Source organism: Lynx canadensis, chromosome E2, assembly GCF_007474595.2.
Source record: "Lynx canadensis isolate LIC74 chromosome E2, mLynCan4.pri.v2, whole genome shotgun sequence".
NCBI classification, from domain to species: domain Eukaryota; kingdom Metazoa; phylum Chordata; class Mammalia; order Carnivora; family Felidae; genus Lynx; species Lynx canadensis.
Window position 1 is genome coordinate 53,208,383 of NC_044317.1, and position 12,094 is coordinate 53,220,476.

At 39.3% G+C, this 12,094-nt stretch overlaps 1 pseudogene; it reads left to right on the forward strand.

Moving 5' to 3' along the window:
- The first annotated feature begins 1,790 nt into the window (after window positions 1-1,790).
- On the forward strand, window positions 1,791-2,105 carry LOC115502358 (annotated as a pseudogene).
- The last annotated feature ends 9,989 nt before the right edge of the window (window positions 2,106-12,094 follow it).

Sequence of the window (12,094 nt, forward strand, 5' to 3'; positions counted from 1 at the left end):
TGTGGAAATTAAAAAACATACTCTTAAACAATGATTGGATCAAAGAAGAAATCACAAGGAAAACTATAAAATACTTAGAGGTGAATAAAAATGAAAGCACAACATACCAAAAGTTATGGCATACAATGAAAGCAGTATGAAGGAGGATATTTATAGTTGTAAATGCCCATATTAACAAACAAGAAAGATCTCAAATCAACAACCTAACTTTACAACTTAAAGAACTACAACAGAAGAACAAATTAAACCCAAAGCTTGCAGAAAGAAGGAAATACTAAAGATCAGACCAGAGATAAATGAAATAGAGAATAGAAAAGTAGAGAAAATCAATGAAACTGAAGGTTGGTTCTTTGAAAAGATCAACAAAATTGACAAACCTTTAGCTAGATGGATTAAGGAAAACAAGCGAGAAGATTCAAATTACTAAAATCAGAAATTAAAGTGGGGACACAACTTATTCTATGGAAATCCTATTTATGGAAATAAAAAGGATTATGAGAGTATCATGAACAATTACATACCAACAAACTATATAACCTAGGTGAAATGGACAAATTCCTGGAAACACAAAACCACCAAAACGTATTCACAAAGAAACAGAAAATCTGACTAGATGTAACTAGTAAGAAGACTGAATCACTAATAAAAAATCTTTCAAGGAGCACCTGGGTGGCTCAGTTGGTTGAGCATGTTGAGCATCCGACTCTTGATTTCAGCTCAGGTCATGATCCCAGAGTTGTGGGATCAAGACCCAAATAGGGATTCATGTTGAGTGTGGAGCTTTTCTCTCTCTCTCTCTCTCTCTCTCTCTCTCTCTCTCTCTGCCCCTCTCCCCCGTTCACACATACTCTCCCCCTGTCTCTCTAAAAAAAACAAAACAAAAAAAAGTCTTTCAAAAAAAAATCTTACAACAACAAGCCCTGGACCTGATGGTTTCACTGATGAAATATATCAAACATTTATTTTTTAATTTTTTAATTTATTTTTTTAGAGAGAGAGTGAGAGCATGAGGAGAGAGAGAGAGAGAGAGAGAGAGAGAACCTTAAGCAGGTCCCACACCCAGTGTGGAGCCCAACACTCGATTTCATGACTCTGAGATCATGACCTGAGCCAAAATCAAGAGTGCAATGTTTGACTGAGTCACCCAGGCACCCCAATAAACCAAACATTTAAAGAAAAACTAGTATTTATCCTTCTCAAAGTTTTCCCAAAAACTGAAGAGAAGGAAATAATTTCTAACTCATTTTATGAGGTCAACATTATCATGATACCAAACCCAAACAAAAATATTACAAGAAAAGAAAACTACAGACCAATATCCCTGATTAATATAGACACAAAAGCCTTCAATAAAATATAAGCAAACTGAACTCAGCAGCATATTGAAAGGATAATACACCATGACAAGGAGATATTTATTCCTGGAACACAATGATGATTCAACACTAACAGAATGAAAGCTAAAAATCATGATCATCTCAATAGATGCATAAAAAGAATTTAACAAAATTCAACATTATTTCATAAAATATTCAACAAACTAGTAACAGAAGGAAACTACCTCAACATAATAAAAGTCATATATGAAAAACCTGCAGTAAACATTACTGGTGAAAGACTGAAGGCTTTCCTACTAAGATCAGGAACATGGCAAGGATGCTCACTTTCACCATTCTATTCTATTCATTCTTTTTACCATTCTACTCACCACAGTACTGGAAGTTCTGGCCAGAGCACTTAGGCAAGAAGAAGTAAAAGGCATCCAGGGGAAAGGGTTCAGGGTTTGAAACATGGCAGACGATGTGGACCATCAACAAACTACCAGCACTTGTAGAAGAGCCCTGGATCTCATCAGGCTTGGCCTTGATGAGTGAATTTATATGAAAATGAGAAACAACAGAGAGTTTCAAGGAAGACTACATGTTTATGATCAGGATGTAAATACAATGTTGAGAGATGTGGAAGAAACTGTGATTACCATAGAAATTGATGAGGAAACATACAAAGATATGTGTGTGTGTATGTATATACACAAAATGGAATATTCTGATGCTCTTTGTCCCAGGAGATGTTGTACTAGTTGCCCTCCATTAAGAATTGGCTGAAACAGTGGTGCCTGGGTGGCTCAATAGGTTAAGCGGCTGACTTCGGCTCAGGTGATGATCTCACAGTTTGTGGGTTCAAGCCCCGCATCGGGGTTTGGTCTGACAGCTCAGAGCCTGGAGCCTGCTTCAGATTGTGTCTCCCTCCCTCTGCCCCTCCCCACTCTCACTCTGTCTCTCAAAAATAAATAATAAAGTTTTTTTTTAAAAGAATTGGCTGAAACAAAGAATTTATCACGTATGGAATATGGAAGACTTTGTACGATTGCCTCTTTAAATGTAGAAGACATTCAAAAGAGAAACCTGTGTAAATTTTGATATTAAGAAATGACCAAGGATCCTTCCACTCCTGAAATGAGTTGATTTGCAGATAACTCAAAAATTCTTACACTAAAGTGCATTCAATTTTTTTCCAACCCTTTCAATAAATGTGATCACCCAAAAATAAATAAATAAATAATTTAAAAAGCCATCCAAATTGTAAGGGAAGTAGTAACGTTATCTCTGTTCATAGATGGTATGATATTTTATGTTCAAAATCTAATGATTTTATTTAAAAAAGTTTAATAAATGAACTCAGCAAAGTAGCAGGATACAAAGTCAACACTCAAAAATCAGTTGCATTTCTGTATACAGACAGCTAATAATCTGAAAAGGAAATTATGAAAACAATTCTATTTACTATAGCATCAAAAAGAATAAAATATTTAGAAATTAACACAATAGGAAGTGAAACACTTATCCAATGAAAACTATAAAATATTGCTGAATGAAATTAAAGAAGACATAAATAAAGAGAAACATCTCATATTCATGAACTGGAAGACAATGTTTTTAAGATGTTAATACTATCCAAAGTAATCTACAGATTTAATGCAGTCCCTATCAAAATCCCAGTGACTTTTTAAAAACAGAAATATTAATTTCCATCCTAAAATTCCTATGGAATCTCAAGGGATCTTGAACAGCCAAACAATCTTAAAAAGGAAGAACAGGGGCGCCTGGGTGGCGCAGTCGGTTAAGCGTCCGACTTCAGCCAGGTCACGATCTCGCGGTCTGTGAGTTCGAGCCCCGCGTCAGGCTCTGGGCTGATGGCTCGGAGCCTGGAGCCTGTTTCCGATGCTGTGTCTCCCTCTCTCTCTGCCCCTCGCCCGTTCATGCTCTGTTTCTCTCTGTCCCCAAAAAAAATAAATAAAAAACGTTGAAAAAAAAAATTAAAAAAAAAAAAAGGAAGAACAAAGAGGCAGCTGCATGATCTTGCGGTTTGTGAGTTCGAGCCCTACATCAAGCTCTGTGCTGACAGCTCAGAGCCTGGAGTCTGCTTTGGATCCTGTGTCTCCTTCTCTCTCTGCCCCTCCCCTGCTCATGCTTTGTCTCTCTCTCTCATAAATAAAAATAAAAATAATTTAGTTTAATTTTTTTTTTTTTCAACGTTTTTATTTATTTTTGGGACAGACAGAGACAGAGCATGAACGGGGGAGGGGCAGAGAGAGAGGGAGACACAGAATCCGAAACAGGCTCCAGGCTCCGAGCCATCAGCCCAGAGCCTGACGCGGGGCTCGAACTCACAGACCGTGAGATCGTGACCTGGCTGAAGTCGGACGCTTAACCGACTGCGCCACCCAGGCGCCCCATTTAGTTTAATTTTTAAAAAAAGAAGAAAAAAGATGAAGGACTCATACTTTCTGATTTCAAAACTTAGTACACAAAGCTACAGTAATCAAAACACTGTGGTACTGGCATAAAGACAGACATATAAACCAATAAAATAGAATGGAGAGCTCTTTGCATACACGGTCAAATGATTTTTGACAATGGCACCAAGACCATCTGATAGGAAAAGAATAGTCTTTCCAACAAATGGTGCTGGGAAAACTGGATATCTGCGTGCAAAATAATGAAGTTGGACCCTTATCTAATACCACATATGAAAATTAATTCAAAAAGGATCAAAGACCTAAATATAAGACCTCAAGCTGTAAAACTATTAGAAAAAAACATAGAGAAAAATCTTCATGACATTGGATTTGGCAATGATTTCTTGGATATGACACCAAAGGCACAGGCAACAAAAAAACATATAAATAAGTGGGGCGCCTGGGTGGCGCAGTCGGTTAAGCGTCCGACTTCAGCCAGGTCACGATCTCGCGGTCCGTGAGTTCGAGCCCCGCGTCAGGCTCTGGGCTGATGGCTCGGAGCCTGGAGCCTGCTTCCGATTCTGTGTCTCCCTCTCTCTCTGCCCCTCCCCCGTTCATGCTCTGTCTCTCTCTGTCCCAAAAAAAAAAAAAAAAAAAAAAAAAAAAAAAAACAAAAAAAAAAAACGTTTAAACATATAAAGAAGTTAGATACCATGAAAAAATGTTCCAATTCACTTATCAAAAGATAATGCCAACAGAGTCAAAATGAAACCCATAGAATAAAAGAAAATACTTGTGAAATCATATATCTGATGTGGGATTCATATCCAGAATATATAGAGAATTCTACAATCTGATTCAAAAATGGGCAAAGGACTATGATGAGACACTATCTCACGCTCGTTAATATGTCTAGTGTACAAAAAAGAAAAGAAAAAAAGGAAAAAAAAGAAAAGAACAAGTATTGGTGGGGATGTGGAGAAATTGGAACCCCATGCTCTGTTGGTGGCTGAAAAATGGTACAGCTGCTGTGCAGAAAACAGTACGGCAATTCCTCAGAAAATTAAAAACACAGTTACTATATGATTTAGCATTTATACTTCGGGTTATATACTCAAAATAACTGAAAGCAGGGTCTCAAAGATATTTTTCTACACCCATGTTCACAGCAGCATTATTCACAATAGCTACAATATGTAAGCCATCCAAGTGTCCACTGAGGGATAAATGGATAAGCAAAATGCAGTATATCAATGTAATGGGATATTACACAGCCTTAAAAAATTAGGAAATTCTGACATATGCTACAACATGGATGAACCTTGAGGATTATACTAAGTGAAATAAGCCAGTCACAAAAAGACAAAGACTGCATGATTCTACTTACATAACGTACTTAGAATGATCAAAATCATGGAGACAAACACTAGTAGAATGGTAATTGCTAGGGACTGTGGAGGGTGGAATAATAGGGATTTATTGTGTAATGTACACAGTCTCAGTTTTACAGGATGAAGGAAATATGGAGGCAGATGGTAATGATGGTTGTAAAAACTATTAATGTATTTAATACCACTTTAAACTGGTTAAGATGGTTTAAGTTTTATATGTATTTTCCCACAATAAGAAAATTGGAAAAAAAGGAATACAAAATGGTATAGCCATAAAGAGTCACAGTTTCTTAAAAAAGTTAAACATATGCTTTCCATATAACCCAGCAGTACCACTCCTAGGTATTTTCCCAAGAAGTTTTGTTCACAAAAACCTGTATGCCAATGTTTATAGCTACTTTATTCATGATCACCCAAACTGGAAAAACCCACATGTCTTTCAATTACTGAATAAAAGATAAACGGTACATTCATGGAATGCAATATTAGCAGTAAAAAAAGAACAGGGAATATTGATACAATGAACAACATCCATGAATTTCATACATATTATGCAAAATGAAAGAAACCAGACTCAAAAGGCTACATACAGCATGACTGCATTTAAATGACATTCTGGGACACCCGGCTGGCTCAGTCAGTAGGGCTATGACACTTGATCTCAAGGTTGTGAGTTCGAGCCTTGTGTTGGGTGTAGAGGTTACTTTAAAAAATAATACAATAAGAATATTAAAAAATTAGTTTCTCCAAGAAATCTGTGGGATTAATTCCCCGTCTCCATTTGACAGATAAGAAAGCTAAGACGAAGGAGGGGCGCCTGGGTGGCGCAGTCGGTTAAGCGTCCGACTTCAGCCAGGTCACGATCTCGCAGTCCGTGAGTTCGAGCCCCGCGTCGGGCTCTGGGCTGATGGCTCAGAGCCTGGAGCCTGTTTCCGATTCTGTGTCTCCCTCTCTCTCTGCCCCTCGCCCGTTCATGCTCTGTCTCTCTCTGTCCCAAAAATAAATAAACGTTGAAAAAAAAAATTAAAAAAAAAGAAAGCTAAGACGAAGGAAAGTGACTTGCTAAAGGTCATGGAACTACCTAAGGGTTTGATATAATAAACAAACACACACAGATTTCTTTGTCTCTAAATGCTATATTCTTCTTACCAGGCCAAGAAGCTGCTCAAGACAGAGACTGCAACAACACTCTACCAGTCACTGGGTCTGGGATTAGTCTTGCTGCCCTGGACACCTATACCAGTGACGGGACATGTGGACATTTCCATATTAGAGGTCTACAAACCCTACTACCCAGAGTCCTCAAACATGTTTTGCCTCAATTTGCCTGCCTAGGCTCTAGGTCCACCTGCCCTGCTCCCTAGGTGGGAACACAGGTGGATTTGTAGGTTTGGGGATGTGAAAATTGATAGAGACAATGATGAGTTCAATTTGGGAAACAATGAGTGTGAGGGCTTGTGGGCACCAACTTCTAGCTGAGAAACATCAAGAGCATCAGACCACATGACAGGAAAATATGTAAATGTAAGATCTGAGAAGCTAAGTAAAAACCCTATAATCCTGAATTTGAATTGAAAAAATAAGTATGAATTTATGATGTATTTAACCTTAGAAGACTACTTCCTAGCTCTATCCATTGAAAAGACCTAGAAACAATGAGCAATGCGGTAGCAATGAACACCCCTAGCACAAAATTGTGATCTCTAAATACCACTTCCCATCAAAAGGAACTAAGTATCCTTAGAAAAATAGCAGATTTCAGAGCTGGGTATGAAATGTACAAATTAATCCTAGACCAGAAGGTAATACCAGAAATCAAAGAAATTATTATATACTTCTGTGGTCTTGTCAAAAGGACGCAGGAGTCAAACTGAAGATGCTTCCATGTGCCAAAAATGAGATGATTTGAGCATCAATAAGAATAGTTGCAAGGGCGCCTGGGTGGCTCAGTCGGTTACGTTGCCGACTTCAGCTCAGGTCATGATCTCATGGTTCACAGATTTGAGCCCCACGTTGAGTTCTGTACTGACAGCTCAGAGCCTGGAGCCTGCTTTGGCTTCTGTGTCTCCCTCTTTCTCTCTCCCCCTCCCCTGCTCATGCTCTGTCTCTGTCTCTCTCTCTCTCTCAAAAATAAATTTAAAAAAAAATTTAAAAATTAAAAAAGAATAGGGGCGCCTGGGTGGCTCAGTCGGTTGAGCGTCCAACTTTGGCTCAGGTCATGATCTCACAGTCTGTGAGTTTGAGCCCCGCATCGGGCTCTGTGCTGACAGCTCAGACCCTGGAGCCTGCTTCGGATTCTGTGTCTCCCTCTTTCTCTGCCCCTCCCCCACTCATGCTCGCTCTCTCTCTCTCTGTTAAAAATAAATAAACATTAAAAAAAACATTTAAAAATTAAAAAAGAATAGCTGCAATGGATGGAAATACATCAAATATATGTAAATCTATGAGTCCGGAGAGATGCTAAAAAGAAAAAAACTCAATGACCATTTTTGCAGAGTATTAGGCAATAAATTCATTTTTTAAGCTGGCAAATGAGAGGAAAGAATCAAAGTTTATTCTGCTTTCCTCATACAAAATGTATACCAGGGCAACAAATGTTTGGTAAAGGGAAGTTTCTCTTTCTAGAAGTATTCCAGCTAAAAAAAAAAAAAAAAAGGAATGATAAAGCTGGAATACCACCATTTCATAATCTCTAATGAATATGTGTATCTAGACAATGACTATTCATGGTTGCTTACATGACAAAAAGAGAGAACATCCAGAGAGTTTTTGCCTCCTGACAGAAGCATATGAAACCATTCATGAAGTATTCTTGACAGAATACTGACCCTAAAACGAATCAACCTCTTGCCCTAACTACCAATTCATAAGAAAGCCAGGGAACAGAGAACATATTAAATGACACCACAGGGAGGGAAGCAGCAAATTCCAGATGGTTAGAAACTACAGGACAAATAACCCAGTTTCATCACTAAATATATTGCAGAGGGGGGAAAAGAGGGCAGGAGATCTATAGATTAAAAGATTCTTTTTTTATGAATATAATTTATTGTCAAATTGGCTTACATACAACACCCAATGCTCATTCCAACAAGTGTCCTCCTCAATGCCTGTAACCATTTTCCCCTCTCCCCCACACTCCCAAACACCCTCAGTTTTTTCTCTGTATTTAAGAGTCTCTTTGGCACAAAATCAGATTAACCACTGGAATATATACATAACCAACAAAATAGATAAAGTTTAAAAGGTTCAGATTTGTTTTAAGTGATAAAAAGCTAAATAGAAATAATAAGTAGATAGTAATATACAAGAAGGTATATTACTTAACAGTATAGACTTAACAGTCACTAGTCATATGTACCTCACAAGCACTTGAAATGTAGCTGGTGTGACTAAGAAAGTGACTTTTTAACTAATTTAAATATAATTTAAAAACTTCTACTTGATTCAGTTACTAGAGAACTTTTTAAGTATGTTTAGAACAACCTGGATATGTGAATCTACTTTTTCACATGTGGATTTTAGGAAATTTAAATACAGATCAAATATTTTCTGGTAAAAATTTAGTGTTAAAATTGAGATGTGCTTATTAGTTTTAAATACACACTGGATTTTGAAGACTTAGTAGAATATAAAATGTCTCGATTTTTATATTGGTCACATGTTCAAATGATGTTTTGGCAATCTTGGGTTAAATAAAACTATTTTATTAAAATTAAAAAAAAAAGAGTCTCTTCTGGTTTGCCTCCCTCTCTCAAAAGATTCTTTAAAAAAAAAAAGTTTATTTAGGGGCACCTGGGTGGCTCAGTCGGTTGAGTGTCCGACATCGGCTCAGGTCATGATCTCAGTTCGTGAGTTTGAGCCCTGCATCAGGCTCTGTGCTGACAGCTCAGAGCCTGGAGCCTGCTTCAGATTCTGTGTCTCCCTCTCTCTCTGCTCCTCCCCTGTTCACACGCATTCTCTCAAAAATAAACAAAGATTAAAAAAAAATTTTTTTAAGTTTATTTATTGAGCAGGGAGGGGCAGAGAGAGAGTAGGAGAGAATCCCAAACAGGCTCTGTACTGTCAGCGTGCCACCTGACATGGGACTCAGTCCCACGAACTGTGAGATCATGACCTGAGCCAAAATCAAGAGTCTGACTCTTAACCAACTGAGCCACCAAGTACCCCAAAAGATTCTTAATGGATATAACAACAAATTACAACATACGAATTTTACTTGGATGATGATTCAAACAATCTAAAAAAGTTCTGAGACAGTCTCTCAAATAGTGAAACAGAGTTGGGACACGATCCAGCAATTCCACTCCTAAGTATCTGCCAAGAGAAAGAAAAACATATGTCCCCCCCCCCAATTGTACATGAATATTCATCACAGCATTATTCATAATAGCCCCAAAGTGGAAACAACCTCAAATGTCCATCAACTGGATAAATAAAATGTAGTATATCAATACAATGGAATATTCGGCGATAAAAAGAAATAAAATACTGATAATATGCTATACAGGGATGAAACTTGAATATTATGCTCTGTGAAAGCCAGTCACAAAGGACTACATGTATTGTATGATCTCATTTATATGAAATGTCCAGAAAAAGCAACTCTGTTGAAACAAAAGTAGATTAGTGGTTGTCTAAGGTTGAGGGGCGCCTGGGTGGCGCAGTCGGTTAAGCGTCCGACTTCAGCTCAGGTCACGATCTCGCGGTCGGTGAGTTCGAGCCCCGCGTCAGGCTCTGGGCTGATGGCTCAGAGCCTGGAGCCTGCTTCCCATTCTGTGTCTCCTTCTCTCTCTGCCCCTCCCCGCTTCATGCTCTGTCTCTCTCTGTCTCAAAAATAAATAAACATTAAAAAAAAAATTTAAGGTTGAGGTTGGAGGCTGAAGCATTTGGGGTGACAGCAAAACGGAGGGGGGTTTCTTTTGGGGGTAATGAAATGTACTAAAATAGACTGTGGTGATGGGTACACAACCCTGCCATACTTTACAAGCCACTGAATTGTACATTTTAAATGTGTGAATTGTATGGTAGGTGAATTACATCTCAACAAAGCTGTTAAGGGGCATCTGGCTGGCTCAGTCAGTAGAGTATGTGACTCTTCATCTCCCGGTCATAAGCTGAGCCCCACCTTGGATGTAGAAATTACATAAAAAAAAAAAAAAAAGTTAAAAAGAAATATATATATATATATATATATATATATATATATATATATATATATATGACAACCAGGAAAATCTAACTACTGACTGGATATTTGATGGTATTAAAAAATACTGTTATTTATTTTATGTGTGATAATAGTTTTGTCAGGTGTTTGTGGGGATTTTTTAAATGTTTATTTTTTATTTTTGAGAGTGAGCAGGGGAAGGGCAGAGAGAGGGGGAGAGAGGTTTGGAAGCGAGCTCCCCACAGACAGCAGAGAGCCCTATATGGGGCTCGAACTCACAAACCAGGAGATCAGGACCTGAGCTGAAGTAGGACGCTCAACTGACAGGTGCCCCTTGTCAGGTTTTGTTTTTAAAGGGTTCTTATGTTTTACAGATATGTATGGACATACCTACAGATGAAATGATAAATTTGGGATCTGCTTCAAAATAATGGGGAGGCTTTCAGTGGGAGGAGGTAAGTTGAAACCAGACTGGTCGCCAGTTGGTCACGAGATGGGTGATGAGTACAAAGGAATTCATTAAGTTATTCTTTTACATATGTTTGAACATTTCCGAAATAGAAGGGCCAGAAGCCACAGCAAGAATCTGTATCAGGCTACCCTGACTCACCGTGTAAACCCCTCTTTCTTCTGGGTCTCCTGATGAAAATTAAGGATGACAATAGCTGTGTCTCATACCATCCTCATATAAGGTACCATACCAAGGGACGGGGCTCCATTTTTGTCTAATGAGGCCGGAGATTCCCAAGAGCAGTGCTAAAGAAACTGCTCATCACACGCAAGGGTGCTATGAAACTCGACTTTCGACAGTAGGATCCCCAGAGCTATCTAGTAAAGAGGAGTCTATGATAGAAATTGGTCTATCTCTAATCAGGAGCCCCTACAGCAGTGTGAGATATTCGCATTGCAAACCACCTTGCAGTTAGGTACTAAAGGACATTCAACAAGTAGCTGGAGAATATAAAAATTGAGAGTGAGAGGAGACACCCCAAGATCCTCATTCCACTCCTATCCGTTTATCCGGTAGGCCCCTACTTTTCAATCCCCTCCCCCACGCAGGTTCCATTCCCAAAGCTGAGAACTGGATGGGGAGGCAGAAGGGAGGATGAACACCTGCGTTCCCAAAAGGAAGGGGGTTTAAAACTCAAGACTATTTGATCATGAGAAGACGACTGCCTCCGCTGATTTTCACCTTACCCAACTCAATAGCACCAAGCTTCCAGCAGACAGATCGTTTGGATGGGGGGGGGGGGTGTGGCGAAGGAAAGTGAGGGGCGGGGCTACAAGGTACAGGAGCCAACGGGTGATGACCCCGATCTTCCAAGCTTGACCAGCGAGAAACACCGGAGGTCCAGAGACTTCCGGGACCACACCTCTTCCTGTTTACCAGGCCCACCCCTCGAGTCCCACCCGCCAATGGTTGGGATGTCTGCTTTTTCTTCCTTAATCACGGAAAGTTAGGTAGAGGCAACTACCCTGTGGTAGCTGAGCAATCCGAAATACTGAGATCTCTGAGTACTTAAGGGAACCCATTCCCTGGATCTTCGGGAATCCCAACCACCTCTACCCACAGCTCCCAATCCAGTCGCTGACTGACCCCTATCTACTTTTGGTAAGTACGTCAGCCAGTTGTGGACTCACCCCCTCCGGAAGTTCTGAGAGACCCACTCGTCATCACCCACTAGGCAAATTCTTTTGACTTAGCCCTGTAGTAAAACCTGCCAGGTCTCCTACCACGGAGATATGGGGCCCTGGTGGGCTCAGCAATAGGTAGTTCCCTAAACCACTTGTGTT